The following is a 19174-nucleotide window of genomic DNA, read 5'->3' as shown; positions in this document are numbered from 1 at the left end:
CACTGAGATTAGGAGCCCATGCAGGACTCGCATAATTCATCACTGAGCGTATGCATTGTTTGTATATTGTTATATTAGTTTCTTTGTTTTGTCCAAATGTTGTTCCAGTGATTGACTTAAGTGCGTTAAGTCTAGGTGTGCATTTGTTTTTTATGTTTGTGAGGTGTTGTTTGAAAGACATGGATGTATCGTATGTTACACCAAGAATTTTGGGTGTGTTTGTGTGTGGTATTAGAGTGTTGTTGATGTAGAGATGAGGTATGTATTTGTGTTCTTTTGTCCAGTTGGTGAGAAGTGTTGCTGTAGATTTGGTTGGAGCTATTTTGAGTCTGTGATGAACCATGTGTTGAGTGTGTCAAGGTAAGGCTGGATTATTTCTGCAGCTTTGTCTGTGTTACGATGTGTGCATGTGATTGTTATGTCGTCTGCGTAGGAAGAGATTTGTATTTCTGAGGTGTCTGGCGTGGGTAAGTCATGCATGTATAGATTAAATAATGTGGGGGATAGAACTGAGCCCTGTGGTACTCCGTTCTTAATGTTGATGTGCGATGATTGGCCATTATATGACACATGAGCATTCCTGCCTGCCAGATAATTGGCCAGCCATCTTTTGGTGTTATTGTGCATGTCTGTGTTATATATTTTATTTGTTAGGTTGTGGCGGGGGATAGCATCAAAAGCTTTACTAATGTCCAATGTTATAAGAAGTGTTCTGTGGTGGGGCCTATCTGAATTGATGCCATCTAAAATTCTTTGTGTGAGGTTTGTCAGAAGAGTGTTTGTGGAGTGTAGTGGCCTAAAACCGTGTTGTGAGTCAGCAAGGGGAATATATGGTGTGACAAGTTTAAGTATTAGGCGTTCAATGACTTTAGAGGGGGTGCAGAGAAGTGTGATTGGGCTGTGCGATGTTGGGATTGTTGGGTCTTTGTTCGGTTTTGGAATGGTGATTATTTTACCATGCTTCCAGATGTCGGGTATAGTGTTGTGTGAATAGCTGTAGTTTGCAATGTTTGTGAGTGCGTGTATACCTTGTGGTCCAATGTGTTTTAGGTGGATGTTGCTTATGTTATCAGGGCCACAGGCAGATGAGTGCTTGAGACTAAGCATTATGAGTTTTGTCTGACTGTCTATGAAGGGTGTATAGTCTGAGTCTGTGGGAAAGTCTTTCTTACGTCGAATGGTGCGTCGGTCGTCAGGGTGAGATGTAAGATGGCTCGTCTGTGCAAAATGACGTATGAGTGCGTTTGCTTGTCTGTTTGAGGGTAGATTATCTGTTGTGATTATTGCTGCGTGAGAGCGTGTAGTGTTAGTGTTGGATAGTGTGATGCTGTTGAGTGTTTTGTACAATTTGCTGGTGTTTGTTTTGTGATCAAGTGTATTGATAAAGTTTTGCCAATTTTGTGTTTTTTGTTCATGTATTTTATTGGCAATCACAGTGTTTAGTGTTTGTATTTGGTCTGCTATGTTTTGAGGGATAGGTGTGGGGGTATCGTGTTTAAGTGTGTCACGTTGTCTGATGAGGCCTTGGATTTCTGGTGTGAAGTTGGGGTTGTGTGATTTTCTGTTGCCTCTAGGGATGTATCTCTTGTCTGCGTTTTGTATGATTGTATTAAAAGCGTGCACAGCATTGTTTATGTTTGTGATTGGTGTACTGTTAAGTGTTTCAAAATGTTGTTCTGTCTCTTCATTAAAGGCTTCCCAGTTAGCTCTCTTGTAATTGGTGTAAGTGTGTCTGTGGCCAGCTGGGGTGCATCTTGTTTTGGTGGTGATGATGATTGGAAGGTGGTCAGAACCAAGGGCTCCGACCACTCTCCATGATGTTGTTGGGGTTAGGCAGGGGGAGCAAAAGGTGATATCAGGAGAGGAGGGAGTGTAGAGGGCTTGGTATGGGATATGTGTATGATTATGCGTGTTCATGATAGTCAATGAGTGGAATTGAGTCTGTATATCAAGCCCTCTGTCTGTGTCAGGGTTGTCGACAAACCAGGCAGACGACTTGGCGTTGAAGTCACCACCCATGATCAGGTTGGGGATTGAGGTTAGTTGGCTGAGTTGAGGTCTGAAGGTGTTTGGAACTGTGGGGGATGATTGGGGGGGAATGTACATGTTAACTATTGTTAGTGTTGAATTGTTGCCTGTGCGGATACGAATGGATTGGGTTTCTGTTGTGTTATCTGTGGTAGGGAGGAGAATTTTGGTTGTGGCACTTGTGTCCACAAAACAGATGGAATGGTGGATCAGGGTGATGAGTCCACCGCCATTGCCGTCAGTCCGGTCTTGTCTGATGGTGGTGTAATTATGAAATGATGGTGTTTTGTGTGAGTGTCTTAATTTTGTTTCTTGTAGAATTGCAATGTGTATGTTGTGTTGTTTAAGAAAGTGTTCAAGTTCATGTTTTTTAGTGTTAATACCGTCAATGTTGTGTTGTAATATGTTGATGTTGTGTGTTTTGTATGTGTTGTATGGTGCCGTTTGGGGTTGAGGTTGAGGTTGGGGTGGTAGTGGGGAAGGTGTAGGATCTGGGTCAGAGGGGGGAAAGGAGAGATCGGGGACAAAGGAAGGGGAGTACTAATCGGGGGTAAGGGCAAGGGGAAATTGGGAGTGGGTAAGGGTGTTGGCTGTGGATGGGGAGGTGGGATTGGGGTTACCGGAGGGCAGGTAGAACATGTCCAAGTGTTTGTGTATTGGTTTGTGTCAGCAAGTGTTGTACAAGTGAGGTGGGCCCAGTTTTTGCATCAGCTCTACGCAGATGGCACCGATCCCCAAGAGAGCCGAGTTCATATCAGAGTCGAGTTCATAGCAGAGAGTCGAGTTCATAGCAGAGAGTCGAGTTCATATCAGAGAGTCGAGTTCATATCAGAGAGTCGAGTTCATAGCAGAGAGTCGAGTTCATAGCAGAGTCGAGTTCATAGCAGAGAGTCGAGTTCATAGCAGAGAGTCGAGTTCATAGCAGAGAGTCGAGTTCATAGCAGTCGAGTTCATAGCAGAGTCGAGTTCATAGCAGAGTCGAGTTCATAGCAGAGTCGAGTTCATAGCAGAGTCGAGTTCATAGCAGAGAGTCGAGTTCATAGCAGAGTCGAGTTCATAGCAGAGAGTCGAGTTCATAGCAGAGAGTCGAGTTCATAGCAGAGAGTCGAGTTCATAGCAGAGTCGAGTTCATAGCAGAGTCGAGTTCATAGCAGAGTCGAGTTCATAGCAGAGAGTCGAGTTCATAGCAGAGAGTCGAGTTCATAGCAGAGAGTCGAGTTCATAGCAGAGAGTCGAGTTCATAGCAGAGAGTCGAGTTCATATCAGAGAGTCGAGTTCATATCAGAGAGTCGAGTTCATATCAGAGAGTCGAGTTCATATCAGAGTCGAGTTCATAGCAGAGAGTCGAGTTCATAGCAGAGAGTCGAGTTCATATCAGAGTCGAGTTCATATCAGAGTCGAGTTCATATCAGAGTCGAGTTCATAGCAGAGAGTCGAGTTCATAGCAGAGAGTCGAGTTCATAGCAGAGAGTCGAGTTCATAGCAGAGAGTCGAGTTCATAGCAGAGAGTCGAGTTCATAGCAGAGTCGAGTTCATAGCAGAGTCGAGTTCATAGCAGAGTCGAGTTCATAGCAGAGTCGAGTTCATAGCAGAGTCGAGTTCATAGCAGAGAGTCGAGTTCATAGCAGAGAGTCGAGTTCATAGCAGAGAGTCGAGTTCATAGCAGAGAGTCGAGTTCATAGCAGAGTCGAGTTCATAGCAGAGTCGAGTTCATAGCAGAGAGTCGAGTTCATAGCAGAGAGTCGAGTTCATAGCAGAGAGTCGAGTTCATAGCAGAGAGTCGAGTTCATAGCAGAGAGTCGAGTTCATAGCAGAGAGTCGAGTTCATAGCAGAGAGTCGAGTTCATAGCAGAGAGTCGAGTTCATAGCAGAGAGTCGAGTTCATAGCAGAGAGTCGAGTTCATAGCAGAGAGTCGAGTTCATAGTCGAGAGTCGAGTTCATAGCAGAGAGTCGAGTTCATAGCAGAGAGTCGAGTTCATAGCAGAGAGTCGAGTTCATAGCAGAGTCGAGTTCATAGCAGAGAGTCGAGTTCATAGCAGAGAGTCGAGTTCATAGCAGAGAGTCGAGTTCATAGCAGAGAGTCGAGTTCATAGCAGAGAGTCGAGTTCATAGCAGAGAGTCGAGTTCATAGCAGAGAGTCGAGTTCATAGCAGAGAGTCGAGTTCATAGCAGAGAGTCGAGTTCATAGCAGAGAGTCGAGTTCATAGCAGAGAGTCGAGTTCATAGCAGAGAGTCGAGTTCATAGCAGAGAGTCGAGTTCATAGCAGAGAGTCGAGTTCATTGCAGAGAGTCGAGTTCATAGCAGAGAGTCGAGTTCATAGCAGAGAGTCGAGTTCATAGCAGAGAGTCGAGTTCATAGCAGAGAGTCGAGTTCATAGCAGAGAGTCGAGTTCATAGCAGAGAGTCGAGTTCATAGCAGAGAGTCGAGTTCATAGCAGAGAGTCGAGTTCATAGCAGAGAGTCGAGTTCATAGCAGAGAGTCGAGTTCATAGCAGAGAGTCGAGTTCATAGCAGAGAGTCGAGTTCATAGCAGAGAGTCGAGTTCATAGCAGAGAGTCGAGTTCATAGCAGAGAGTCGAGTTCATAGCAGAGAGTCGAGTTCATATCAGAGTCGAGTTCATATCAGAGAGTCGAGTTCATAGCAGAGAGTCGAGTTCATAGCAGAGAGTCGAGTTCATAGCAGAGAGTCGAGTTCATAGCAGAGAGTCGAGTTCATAGCAGAGAGTCGAGTTCATAGCAGAGAGTCGAGTTCATAGCAGAGAGTCGAGTTCATAGCAGAGAGTCGAGTTCCTAGCAGAGAGTCGAGTTCCTAGCCGAGAGTCGAGTTCCTAGCCGAGAGTCGAGTTCCTAGCCGAGAGTCGAATTGATAGTAGAGCTGAGTTCCTAGTAGAGAGCCGAGTTCATAGTAGAGAGCCGAGTTCATAGTAGAGAGCCGAGTTGTTGTTGTTGTTGTCGTTCCCTAGACTGTCTGTCCGAGCAGTCCCGTCTTCCCAAGGAAGGCCACAGCCGAAACTGGGTTTTCCCACAAATCCTTTATAGAGTGTATGTTGTGTTGTTTTGTGTGCATGATTGTGTACAATGCAGTCTTCCATTATGTGTTGTATGGTATGGGGTGAAGTGTTACATCCTGGGCAGCTGTTCACAACACGGTCGTCCAGCCTCTTCTGGTAGTTTAGAAGTGCTGGGTGGTGACCGCATCGCAGTCTGGCCAAGTGGACTCTGTCCTTACGTGGGAGAGAGGATTCAGAAGGGTGGATATCGGGGTCTGGCATGCAGCAATGTGTTGTCTTTCAGTGTGTTAATGGAGCGGTGAGTGATATGATTATGAATATGTTTCCGGAGGCTGGTATTTGGTGGTTGTGGAGGAAGAGAAGAGAGTATCTGTGTGTAATAAAGGTCTATGGGTGTAGTTTTAATGTTTCTTTGTGTGTGTGGGTGTTCTGCTATGTAGTGTAGCGGGTGTGATGTGTTTGTGGTGGCTGCAGCAAGTGTTTGTGTGCCTCTCATGTCGAGGTGGTCCTTGACTTTGAGGACTTTTGTTTCATGGTGTAAATGGTCTGTAGGTGATGTATTTGTGCAGCCTGTAATTGTTTTTAGGGCTTTGTTTTGTATGATTTGAAGGGTGTTGTGGTGTGTCTCACTGAGATTAGGAGCCCATGCAGGACTCGCATAATTCATCACTGAGCGTATGCATTGTTTGTATATTGTTATATTAGTTTCTTTGTTTTGTCCAAATGTTGTTCCAGTGATTGACTTAAGTGCGTTAAGTCTAGGTGTGCATTTGTTTTTTATGTTTGTGAGGTGTTGTTTGAAAGACATGGATGTATCGTATGTTACACCAAGAATTTTGGGTGTGTTTGTGTGTGGTATTAGAGTGTTGTTGATGTAGAGATGAGGTATGTATTTGTGTTCTTTTGTCCAGTTGGTGAGAAGTGTTGCTGTAGATTTGGTTGGAGCTATTTTGAGTCTGTGATGAACCATGTGTTGAGTGTGTCAAGGTAAGGCTGGATTATTTCTGCAGCTTTGTCTGTGTTACGATGTGTGCATGTGATTGTTATGTCGTCTGCGTAGGAAGAGATTTGTATTTCTGAGGTGTCTGGCGTGGGTAAGTCATGCATGTATAGATTAAATAATGTGGGGGATAGAACTGAGCCCTGTGGTACTCCGTTCTTAATGTTGATGTGCGATGATTGGCCATTATATGACACATGAGCATTCCTGCCTGCCAGATAATTGGCCAGCCATCTTTTGGTGTTATTGTGCATGTCTGTGTTATATATTTTATTTGTTAGGTTGTGGCGGGGGATAGCATCAAAAGCTTTACTAATGTCCAATGTTATAAGAAGTGTTCTGTGGTGGGGCCTATCTGAATTGATGCCATCTAAAATTCTTTGTGTGAGGTTTGTCAGAAGAGTGTTTGTGGAGTGTAGTGGCCTAAAACCGTGTTGTGAGTCAGCAAGGGGAATATATGGTGTGACAAGTTTAAGTATTAGGCGTTCAATGACTTTAGAGGGGGTGCAGAGAAGTGTGATTGGGCTGTGCGATGTTGGGATTGTTGGGTCTTTGTTCGGTTTTGGAATGGTGATTATTTTACCATGCTTCCAGATGTCGGGTATAGTGTTGTGTGAATAGCTGTAGTTTGCAATGTTTGTGAGTGCGTGTATACCTTGTGGTCCAATGTGTTTTAGGTGGATGTTGCTTATGTTATCAGGGCCACAGGCAGATGAGTGCTTGAGACTATGCATTATGAGTTTTGTCTGACTGTCTATGAAGGGTGTATAGTCTGAGTCTGTGGGAAAGTCTTTCTTACGTCGAATGGTGCGTCGGTCGTCAGGGTGAGATGTAAGATGGCTCGTCTGTGCAAAATGACGTATGAGTGCGTTTGCTTGTCTGTTTGAGGGTAGATTATCTGTTGTGATTATTGCTGCGTGAGAGCGTGTAGTGTTAGTGTTGGATAGTGTGATGCTGTTGAGTGTTTTGTACAATTTGCTGGTGTTTGTTTTGTGATCAAGTGTATTGATAAAGTTTTGCCAATTTTGTGTTTTTTGTTCATGTATTTTATTGGCAATCACAGTGTTTAGTGTTTGTATTTGGTCTGCTATGTTTTGAGGGATAGGTGTGGGGGTATCGTGTTTAAGTGTGTCACGTTGTCTGATGAGGCCTTGGATTTCTGGTGTGAAGTTGGGGTTGTGTGATTTTCTGTTGCCTCTAGGGATGTATCTCTTGTCTGCGTTTTGTATGATTGTATTAAAAGCGTGCACAGCATTGTTTATGTTTGTGATTGGTGTACTGTTAAGTGTTTCAAAATGTTGTTCTGTCTCTTCATTAAAGGCTTCCCAGTTAGCTCTCTTGTAATTGGTGTAAGTGTGTCTGTGGCCAGCTGGGGTGCATCTTGTTTTGGTGGTGATGATGATTGGAAGGTGGTCAGAACCAAGGGCTCCGACCACTCTCCATGATGTTGTTGGGGTTAGGCAGGGGGAGCAAAAGGTGATATCAGGAGAGGAGGGAGTGTAGAGGGCTTGGTATGGGATATGTGTATGATTATGCGTGTTCATGATAGTCAATGAGTGGAATTGAGTCTGTATATCAAGCCCTCTGTCTGTGTCAGGGTTGTCGACAAACCAGGCAGACGACTTGGCGTTGAAGTCACCACCCATGATCAGGTTGGGGATTGAGGTTAGTTGGCTGAGTTGAGGTCTGAAGGTGTTTGGAACTGTGGGGGATGATTGGGGGGGAATGTACATGTTAACTATTGTTAGTGTTGAATTGTTGCCTGTGCGGATACGAATGGATTGGGTTTCTGTTGTGTTATCTGTGGTAGGGAGGAGAATTTTGGTTGTGGCACTTGTGTCCACAAAACAGATGGAATGGTGGATCAGGGTGATGAGTCCACCGCCATTGCCGTCAGTCCGGTCTTGTCTGATGGTGGTGTAATTATGAAATGATGGTGTTTTGTGTGAGTGTCTTAATTTTGTTTCTTGTAGAATTGCAATGTGTATGTTGTGTTGTTTAAGAAAGTGTTCAAGTTCATGTTTTTTAGTGTTAATACCGTCAATGTTGTGTTGTAATATGTTGATGTTGTGTGTTTTGTATGTGTTGTATGGTGCCGTTTGGGGTTGAGGTTGAGGTTGGGGTGGTAGTGGGGAAGGTGTAGGATCTGGGTCAGAGGGGGGAAAGGAGAGATCGGGGACAAAGGAAGGGGAGTACTAATCGGGGGTAAGGGCAAGGGGAAATTGGGAGTGGGTAAGGGTGTTGGCTGTGGTTGGGGAGGTGGGATTGGGGTTACCGGAGGGCAGGTAGAACATGTCCAAGTGTTTGTGTATTGGTTTGTGTCAGCAAGTGTTGCACAAGTGAGGTGGGCCCAGTTTTTGCATCAGCTCTACGCAGATGGCACCGATCCCCAAGAGAGCCGAGTTCATAGTAGAGTTGAGTTCATAGTAGAGAGTAGAGTTCATAGTAGAGAGTCGAGTTCATATCAGAGTCGAGTTCATAGCAGAGAGTCGAGTTCATAGCAGAGAGTCGAGTTCATATCAGAGAGTCGAGTTCATATCAGAGAGTCGAGTTCATAGCAGAGAGTCGAGTTCATAGCAGAGAGTCGAGTTCATAGTAGTCGAGTTCAAAGCAGAGTCTAGTTCGTAGCAGAGTCTAGTTCGTAGCAGAGTCGAGTTCGTAGCAGAGTGTCGAGTTCGTAGCAGAGTGTCGAGTTCGTAGCAGAGTCGAGTTCGTAGCAGAGAGCCGAGTTCGTAGCAGAGAGCCGAGTTCGTAGCAGAGAGCCGAGTTCGTAGCAGAGAGCCGAGTTCGTAGCAGAGAGCCGAGTTCGTAGCAGAGAGCCGAGTTCGTAGCAGAGAGCCGAGTTCGTAGCAGAGAGCCGAGTTCGTAGCAGAGAGTCGAGTTCGTAGCAGAGAGTCGAGTTCATATCAGAGAGTCGAGTTCATATCAGAGAGTCGAGTTCATATCAGAGAGTCGAGTTCATATCAGAGAGTCGAGTTCATATCAGAGTCGAGTTCATATCAGAGAGTCGAGTTCATATCAGAGAGTCGAGTTCATATCAGAGTCGAGTTCATATCAGAGTCGAGTTCATATCAGAGTCGAGTTCATATCAGAGAGTCGAGTTCATAGCAGAGAGTCGAGTTCATAGCAGAGAGTCGAGTTCATAGCAGAGAGTCGAGTTCATAGCAGAGAGTCGAGTTCATAGCAGAGTCGAGTTCATAGCAGAGTCGAGTTCATAGCAGAGTCGAGTTCATAGCAGAGTCGAGTTCATAGCAGAGTCGAGTTCATAGCAGAGAGTCGAGTTCATAGCAGAGAGTCGAGTTCATAGCAGAGAGTCGAGTTCATAGCAGAGAGTCGAGTTCATAGCAGAGTCGAGTTCATAGCAGAGTCGAGTTCATAGCAGAGAGTCGAGTTCATAGCAGAGAGTCGAGTTCATAGCAGAGAGTCGAGTTCATAGCAGAGAGTCGAGTTCATAGCAGAGAGTCGAGTTCATAGCAGAGAGTCGAGTTCATAGCAGAGAGTCGAGTTCATAGCAGAGAGTCGAGTTCATAGCAGAGAGTCGAGTTCATAGCAGAGAGTCGAGTTCATAGCAGAGAGTCGAGTTCATAGCAGAGAGTCGAGTTCATAGCAGAGAGTCGAGTTCATAGCAGAGAGTCGAGTTCATAGCAGAGAGTCGAGTTCATAGCAGAGAGTCGAGTTCATAGCAGAGAGTCGAGTTCATAGCAGAGAGTCGAGTTCATAGCAGAGAGTCGAGTTCATAGCAGAGAGTCGAGTTCATAGCAGAGAGTCGAGTTCATAGCAGAGAGTCGAGTTCATAGCAGAGAGTCGAGTTCATAGCAGAGAGTCGAGTTCATAGCAGAGAGTCGAGTTCATAGCAGAGAGTCGAGTTCATAGCAGAGAGTCGAGTTCATAGCAGAGAGTCGAGTTCATAGCAGAGAGTCGAGTTCATAGCAGAGAGTCGAGTTCATAGCAGAGAGTCGAGTTCATAGCAGAGAGTCGAGTTCATAGCAGAGAGTCGAGTTCATAGCAGAGAGTCGAGTTCATAGCAGAGAGTCGAGTTCATAGTAGAGAGTCGAGTTCATAGCAGAGAGTCGAGTTCATATCAGAGAGTGGAGTTCATATCAGAGAGTGGAGTTCATAGCAGAGAGTGGAGTTCATAGCAGAGAGTGGAGTTCATAGCAGAGAGTGGAGTTCATAGCAGAGAGTGGAGTTCATAGCAGAGAGTGGAGTTCATAGCAGAGAGTGGAGTTCATAGCAGAGTCGAGTTCATAGCAGAGTCGAGTTCATATCAGAGAGTCGAGTTCATATCAGAGAGTCGAGTTCATAGGAGAGAGTCGAGTTCATAGGAGAGAGTCGAGTTCATAGGAGAGAGTCGAGTTCATAGGAGAGAGTCGAGTTCATAGCAGAGAGTCGAGTTCATAGCAGAGAGTCGAGTTCATAGCAGAGAGTCGAGTTCATAGCAGAGAGTCGAGTTCATAGCAGAGAGTCGAGTTCATAGCAGAGAGTCGAGTTCATAGCAGAGAGTCGAGTTCATAGCAGAGAGTCGAGTTCATAGCAGAGAGTCGAGTTCATAGCAGAGAGTCGAGTTCATAGCAGAGAGTCGAGTTCATAGCAGAGAGTCGAGTTCATAGCAGAGAGTCGAGTTCATATCAGAGTCGAGTTCATATCAGAGAGTCGAGTTCATAGCAGAGAGTCGAGTTCATAGCAGAGAGTCGAGTTCATAGCAGAGAGTCGAGTTCATAGCAGAGAGTCGAGTTCCTAGCAGAGAGTCGAGTTCCTAGCCGAGAGTCGAGTTCCTAGCCGAGAGTCGAGTTCCTAGCCGAGAGTCGAGTTCCTAGCCGAGAGTCGAGTTCCTAGCCGAGAGTCGAGTTCCTAGCCGAGAGTCGAGTTCCTAGCCGAGAGTCGAGTTGATAGTCGAGAGTCGAGTTGTTGTTGTTGTTGTCGTTCCCTAGACTGTCTGTCCGAGCAGTCCCGTCTTCCCAAGGAAGGCCACAGCCGAAACTGGGTTTTCCCACAAATCCTTTATAGAGTGTATGTTGTGTTGTTTTGTGTGCATGATTGTGTACAATGCAGTCTTCCATTATGTGTTGTATGGTATGGGGTGAAGTGTTACATCCTGGGCAGCTGTTCACAACACGGTCGTCCAGCCTCTTCTGGTAGTTTAGAAGTGCTTGGTGGTGACCGCATCGCAGTCTGGCCAAGTGGACTCTGTCCTTACGTGGGAGAGAGGATTCAGAAGGGTGGATATCGGGGTCTGGCATGCAGCAATGTGTTGTCTTTCAGTGTGTTAATGGAGCGGTGAGTGATATGATTATGAATATGTTTCCGGAGGCTGGTATTTGGTGGTTGTGGAGGAAGAGAAGAGAGTATCTGTGTGTAATAAAGGTCTATGGGTGTAGTTTTAATGTTTCTTTGTGTGTGTGGGTGTTCTGCTATGTAGTGTAGCGGGTGTGATGTGTTTGTGGTGGCTGCAGCAAGTGTTTGTGTGCCTCTCATGTCGAGGTGGTCCTTGACTTTGAGGACTTTTGTTTCATGGTGTAAATGGTCTGTAGGTGATGTATTTGTGCAGCCTGTAATTGTTTTTAGGGCTTTGTTTTGTATGATTTGAAGGGTGTTGTGGTGTGTCTCACTGAGATTAGGAGCCCATGCAGGACTCGCATAATTCATCACTGAGCGTATGCATTGTTTGTATATTGTTATATTAGTTTCTTTGTTTTGTCCAAATGTTGTTCCAGTGATTGACTTAAGTGCGTTAAGTCTAGGTGTGCATTTGTTTTTTATGTTTGTGAGGTGTTGTTTGAAAGACATGGATGTATCGTATGTTACACCAAGAATTTTGGGTGTGTTTGTGTGTGGTATTAGAGTGTTGTTGATGTAGAGATGAGGTATGTATTTGTGTTCTTTTGTCCAGTTGGTGAGAAGTGTTGCTGTAGATTTGGTTGGAGCTATTTTGAGTCTGTGATGAACCATGTGTTGAGTGTGTCAAGGTAAGGCTGGATTATTTCTGCAGCTTTGTCTGTGTTACGATGTGTGCATGTGATTGTTATGTCGTCTGCGTAGGAAGAGATTTGTATTTCTGAGGTGTCTGGCGTGGGTAAGTCATGCATGTATAGATTAAATAATGTGGGGGATAGAACTGAGCCCTGTGGTACTCCGTTCTTAATGTTGATGTGCGATGATTGGCCATTATATGACACATGAGCATTCCTGCCTGCCAGATAATTGGCCAGCCATCTTTTGGTGTTATTGTGCATGTCTGTGTTATATATTTTATTTGTTAGGTTGTGGCGGGGGATAGCATCAAAAGCTTTACTAATGTCCAATGTTATAAGAAGTGTTCTGTGGTGGGGCCTATCTGAATTGATGCCATCTAAAATTCTTTGTGTGAGGTTTGTCAGAAGAGTGTTTGTGGAGTGTAGTGGCCTAAAACCGTGTTGTGAGTCAGCAAGGGGAATATATGGTGTGACAAGTTTAAGTATTAGGCGTTCAATGACTTTAGAGGGGGTGCAGAGAAGTGTGATTGGGCTGTGCGATGTTGGGATTGTTGGGTCTTTGTTCGGTTTTGGAATGGTGATTATTTTACCATGCTTCCAGATGTCGGGTATAGTGTTGTGTGAATAGCTGTAGTTTGCAATGTTTGTGAGTGCGTGTATACCTTGTGGTCCAATGTGTTTTAGGTGGATGTTGCTTATGTTATCAGGGCCACAGGCAGATGAGTGCTTGAGACTATGCATTATGAGTTTTGTCTGACTGTCTATGAAGGGTGTATAGTCTGAGTCTGTGGGAAAGTCTTTCTTACGTCGAATGGTGCGTCGGTCGTCAGGGTGAGATGTAAGATGGCTCGTCTGTGCAAAATGACGTATGAGTGCGTTTGCTTGTCTGTTTGAGGGTAGATTATCTGTTGTGATTATTGCTGCGTGAGAGCGTGTAGTGTTAGTGTTGGATAGTGTGATGCTGTTGAGTGTTTTGTACAATTTGCTGGTGTTTGTTTTGTGATCAAGTGTATTGATAAAGTTTTGCCAATTTTGTGTTTTTTGTTCATGTATTTTATTGGCAATCACAGTGTTTAGTGTTTGTATTTGGTCTGCTATGTTTTGAGGGATAGGTGTGGGGGTATCGTGTTTAAGTGTGTCACGTTGTCTGATGAGGCCTTGGATTTCTGGTGTGAAGTTGGGGTTGTGTGATTTTCTGTTGCCTCTAGGGATGTATCTCTTGTCTGCGTTTTGTATGATTGTATTAAAAGCGTGCACAGCATTGTTTATGTTTGTGATTGGTGTACTGTTAAGTGTTTCAAAATGTTGTTCTGTCTCTTCATTAAAGGCTTCCCAGTTAGCTCTCTTGTAATTGGTGTAAGTGTGTCTGTGGCCAGCTGGGGTGCATCTTGTTTTGGTGGTGATGATGATTGGAAGGTGGTCAGAACCAAGGGCTCCGACCACTCTCCATGATGTTGTTGGGGTTAGGCAGGGGGAGCAAAAGGTGATATCAGGAGAGGAGGGAGTGTAGAGGGCTTGGTATGGGATATGTGTATGATTATGCGTGTTCATGATAGTCAATGAGTGGAATTGAGTCTGTATATCAAGCCCTCTGTCTGTGTCAGGGTTGTCGACAAACCAGGCAGACGACTTGGCGTTGAAGTCACCACCCATGATCAGGTTGGGGATTGAGGTTAGTTGGCTGAGTTGAGGTCTGAAGGTGTTTGGAACTGTGGGGGATGATTGGGGGGGAATGTACATGTTAACTATTGTTAGTGTTGAATTGTTGCCTGTGCGGATACGAATGGATTGGGTTTCTGTTGTGTTATCTGTGGTAGGGAGGAGAATTTTGGTTGTGGCACTTGTGTCCACAAAACAGATGGAATGGTGGATCAGGGTGATGAGTCCACCGCCATTGCCGTCAGTCCGGTCTTGTCTGATGGTGGTGTAATTATGAAATGATGGTGTTTTGTGTGAGTGTCTTAATTTTGTTTCTTGTAGAATTGCAATGTGTATGTTGTGTTGTTTAAGAAAGTGTTCAAGTTCATGTTTTTTAGTGTTAATACCGTCAATGTTGTGTTGTAATATGTTGATGTTGTGTGTTTTGTATGTGTTGTATGGTGCCGTTTGGGGTTGAGGTTGAGGTTGGGGTGGTAGTGGGGAAGGTGTAGGATCTGGGTCAGAGGGGGGAAAGGAGAGATCGGGGACAAAGGAAGGGGAGTACTAATCGGGGGTAAGGGCAAGGGGAAATTGGGAGTGGGTAAGGGTGTTGGCTGTGGTTGGGGAGGTGGGATTGGGGTTACCGGAGGGCAGGTAGAACATGTCCAAGTGTTTGTGTATTGGTTTGTGTCAGCAAGTGTTGCACAAGTGAGGTGGGCCCAGTTTTTGCATCAGCTCTACGCAGATGGCACCGATCCCCAAGAGAGCCGAGTTCATAGTAGAGTTGAGTTCATAGTAGAGAGTAGAGTTCATAGCAGAGAGTCGAGTTCATATCAGAGAGTCGAGTTCATATCAGAGAGTCGAGTTCATATCAGAGAGTCGAGTTCATAGCAGAGTCGAGTTCATAGCAGAGAGTCGAGTTCATAGCAGAGAGTCGAGTTCATAGCAGAGAGTCGAGTTCATAGTAGTCGAGTTCAAAGCAGAGTCTAGTTCGTAGCAGAGTCTAGTTCGTAGCAGAGTCTAGTTCGTAGCAGAGTCTAGTTCGTAGCAGAGTCTAGTTCGTAGCAGAGTCTAGTTCGTAGCAGAGTGCCGAGTTCGTAGCAGAGTGCCGAGTTCGTAGCAGAGTGCCGAGTTCGTAGCAGAGTGCCGAGTTCGTAGCAGAGTGCCGAGTTCGTAGCAGAGTGCCGAGTTCGTAGCAGAGTGCCGAGTTCGTAGCAGAGTGCCGAGTTCGTAGCAGAGTGCCGAGTTCGTAGCAGAGTGCCGAGTTCGTAGCAGAGTGCCGAGTTCGTAGCAGAGAGTCGAGTTGATAGTAGAGAGTCGAGTTGATAGTTGAGTTCGTAGTCGAGTTCATAGTAGGGAGTCGAGTTCGTAGTAGAGAGTCGAGTTCGTAGTAGAGAGTCGAGTTCGTAGTAGAGAGTCGAGTTCGTAGTAGAGTGTCGAGTTCATAGTAGAGAGTCGAGTTCATAGTCGAGAGTCGAGTTCGTAGTAGGGAGTCGAGTTCGTAGTCGAGAGTCGAGTTCTTAGTAGAGTGGAGTTCATAGTAGAATCGAGTTCCTAGTAGAGTCGAGTTCATAGTAGTGAGTCAAGTTCATAGTAGAGTCGAGTTCATAGTAGAGAGTCGAGTTCGTAGTAGAGAGCCGAGTTCGTAGTAGAGAGCCGAGTTCATAGTAGAGAGCCGAGTTCATAGTAGAGAGCCGAGTTCATAGTAGAGGGTCGAGTTCATAGTAGAGGGTCGAGTTCCTAGCAGAGTCGAGTTCCTAGCAGAGTCGAGTTCCTAGCAGAGTCGAGTTCGTAGCAGAGTGTCGAGTTCGTAGCAGAGTGTCGAGTTCGTAGCAGAGTGTCGAGTTCGTAGCAGAGAGTCGAGTTGATAGTCGAGTTGATAGTAGAGCTGAGTTGGTAGTAGAGAGCCGAGTTCATAGTAGAGAGCCGAGTTCATAGTAGAGAGCCGAGTTCATAGTAGAGAGCCGAGTTCATAGTAGAGTTGAGTTCATAGTAGAGAGTTGAGTTCATAGTAGAGAGTCGAGTTCATAGTAGAGAGTCGAGTTCATATCAGAGAGTCGAGTTCATATCAGAGAGTCGAGTTCATATCAGAGAGTCGAGTTCATATCAGAGTCGAGTTCATATCAGAGAGTCGAGTTCATATCAGAGAGTCGAGTTCATATCAGAGAGTCGAGTTCATAGCAGAGTCGAGTTCATAGCAGAGAGTCGAGTTCATAGCAGAGAGTCGAGTTCATAGCAGAGAGTCGAGTTCATAGCAGAGTCGAGTTCATAGCAGAGAGTCGAGTTCATAGCAGAGAGTCGAGTTCATAGCAGAGAGTCGAGTTCAAAGCAGAGTCTAGTTCGTAGCAGAGTCTAGTTCGTAGCAGAGTCTAGTTCGTAGCAGAGTGTCGAGTTCGTAGCAGAGTGTCGAGTTCGTAGCAGAGTGTCGAGTTCGTAGCAGAGTGTCGAGTTCGTAGCAGAGTGTCGAGTTCGTAGCAGAGTGTCGAGTTCGTAGCAGAGTGTCGAGTTCGTAGCAGAGTGCCGAGTTGATAGTAGAGTCGAGTTGATAGTAGAGTTCGTAGTCGAGTTCATAGTTGAGTTCGTAGTCGAGTTCATAGTTGAGTTCGTAGTCGAGTTCGTAGTAGAGAGTCGAGTTCGTAGTAGAGAGTCGAGTTCGTAGTAGAGAGTCGAGTTCGTAGTAGAGAGTCGAGTTCATAGTAGGGAGTCGAGTTCATAGTCGGGAGTCGAGTTCGTAGTCGAGAGTGGAGTTCCTAGTAGAGTCGAGTTCCTAGTAGAGTCGAGTTCATAGTAGTGAGTCAAGTTCATAGTAGAGTCGAGTTCATAGTAGAGAGTCCAGTTCATAGTAGAGTGTCGGGTTCATAGTAGAGAGTCGGGTTCATAGTAGAGTCGAGTTCCTCGTCGAGAGTCGAGTTCCTAGTCGAGAGTCGAGTTCCTAGTCGAGAGTCGAGTTCCTAGTCGAGAGTCGAGTTCCTAGTCGAGAGTCGAGTGCCTAGTCGAGAGCCGAGTGCCTAGTCGAGAGCCGAGTGCCTAGTCGAGAGCCGAGTGCCTAGTCGAGAGTCGAGTTCCTAGTCGAGAGTCGAGTTCCTAGTCGAGAGTAAGAGTTCATTATGACGCCTTAGAACGGAAAATGCCCAGGATTTTTTTTTTTTTTTTTTTATCTATGATTGTGTTTAGAACCCATTTTTTTTTTGTCCTAATTTATTTGTTTCCATCCTGCCAGGTTACTTGAAGCAATTTGGCCTGCGCCCGCCCAGTGACAGACGCACGCTGACGAATAGGCTCCAGACTACACGAATTGCGGTTGCCTGCCTATAATGAATGCCAATGTATTTTTTGACATAGATTTTTATGAATTCATCATTTTTTGGCATCCGACCTAGATATGGACCAAAAGGTCTCCTGTCGGCATGCATGCTCTGCCTTTGTAATCCTTTGAAACACTGGTGTCTTTCTCCTATACGAAGTACCAGCATTTGTTAATAAAATTTGTTTGAATAAAATGACTTTTATTCTGGTTGCCAAGTGTCTTCCAGTTTGTCCCCAATAAACATGATTATAATGTAGATGTATTATACCTGATGGTCTATGTACACTATTGAGCTAAAGGCTAAAAATAAGCCCTTGGGAGTGACATGTAACTACCAATAAAAAACAAAACAAAAAAAACAACTGCACATTTTCTTCACCTAATTTATCTTTTAACGATACTGTTTAACAATACAAAAAAAAAAAAAATAAATAAATAAATAAATAAATCTATACCCTCGTCAATAGTGCGAAGCCAGACTAACATGGTCTTCAGAAGTTATATGATTGTGAAGATAATTAGAGACTAAAAATAAAATGTAGCAGACTGCATGTTCTCCACCTGTATATCTTTTAGTTACTAGATGATAATACAAAAAATGGTCTCTTAAGCAGATGGGCACCAATATGCAAATAAAATGACACTAATGAAGGATGTAGAGAGGACGGGAAAAAATTGCTGAGTAGATGATAATATGGACTGAGAGGGTTGCATACGGAATTGATTGGCAAGAAATTTGATGTGGAAGTAGTGGCTGGAACTACTCGTGGACTTGAAAGTGCAACTAGTATATAAATAAAGGACATCTCTGAAAGCATGTCTGAAGACAGGCGAGAGAATGAAATAAAAAAAAATATATATAGACAAGAGAAAAGGTATTTGTGAAGGTATAACATTAGAAAAATATATATAATAAATAATGGGACATTATAAAAAAAAAAAAGTTGGAAAAGGATATTACATTTGACCATGATATGGAAGGAAATAATTGAAATGGAACCATGCAAAGGATTTTATGTAATTGTTAGTTTTTGTTTATTAGTATATACGTACATTGTATATTTGTCAAGCTGTATTTTTTTTTTATAATTTTTTTTTTTGGTATGTATTTAATTGAATGTTTGTTTCCTTTCCCTACACATGTGATATTTGGTCAAGCACACAGGAAGTATTTGAATAGAAGGTAAAGAAGTCGAGAGAATTGAATAAAGTATACATATACACGAGAGAAAACGAATTTAAGGGATAACGTTAGAAAAGGAAAATATATGCATATTATGTATGTGTATATATATATATATATTATATATATATATATAATAATATGCATATACTGTATGTATGTATGTATATATATACTTATATACTGTATATAAGTATATAGATATTTTTCCCCGACTCCAGGAATTTATTAAATAATTAGTTCCGTTTTTTTTTTTTTTTTTTTTTTTTACATATTTTTTATACAGAATTTAGGACTTTTACATACTTCAGGACTTGTTGCAGACTTCATGACTGCTTTTTTTACAGACTGTGATTTTTACAGACTTCAGGACTTTTGACAGAATTAAGGACTTTTTTGTACCAACTTCAAGGATATATATATATATATATTAAGAGGATTTTTTAGACTATTTTTTTTAAGACTTTCAGGACTTGTAAGACTTCAGGACTTTTTAGAGTTCAGTTCTTTTTTTTAGACTTTCAGGACTTTTTGGACTTTAGGATTTTAGACTTCAGGAATGTTTAGACTTGAGAAAATTTTAGATTTCAGGATATTTTGACTTTCAGGACTATCTCGACTTCAGGACTAAACGTAAGAAATTTAGAATTCAGAATTTAGACTTCAGGATTTCAGACTTCACGATTTTAAGATATGACTTTTTAGAATTCAGGACTTTTCAGAAGTTTTTAGAATTCAGGACTCTTAGACTTCAAGACGTTTTTATAGACTTTAGAACTTTTTACAGACAAGTTTTTTTTATACAGACTTTAGGATTTTTATATACTTCAGGACTTATTACAGACTTCAGGATTTGTTTTTTTTACAGATTTTAGGACTTCTTACAGACTTCAGGACTTTTGACAGAATCAAGGTATTTTTGTACAGAATTCAGGATTTTAGACTTCAGAACTTTTAGACTTCAGGATTTTAGACTTCAGGATTTTAGACTTCAGAATATTAGACTTCAGGAGTTTTTAGAATTCAGGAGTTTT

The sequence above is a fragment of the Oratosquilla oratoria genome, unplaced genomic scaffold, assembly GCF_046742065.1.
Source record: "Oratosquilla oratoria isolate Oo_2021 unplaced genomic scaffold, ASM4674206v1 SCAFFOLD58, whole genome shotgun sequence".
Classification (NCBI taxonomy): Eukaryota; Metazoa; Arthropoda; class Malacostraca; order Stomatopoda; family Squillidae; genus Oratosquilla; species Oratosquilla oratoria.
Note: the sequence above shows the minus strand (reverse complement) of the source record.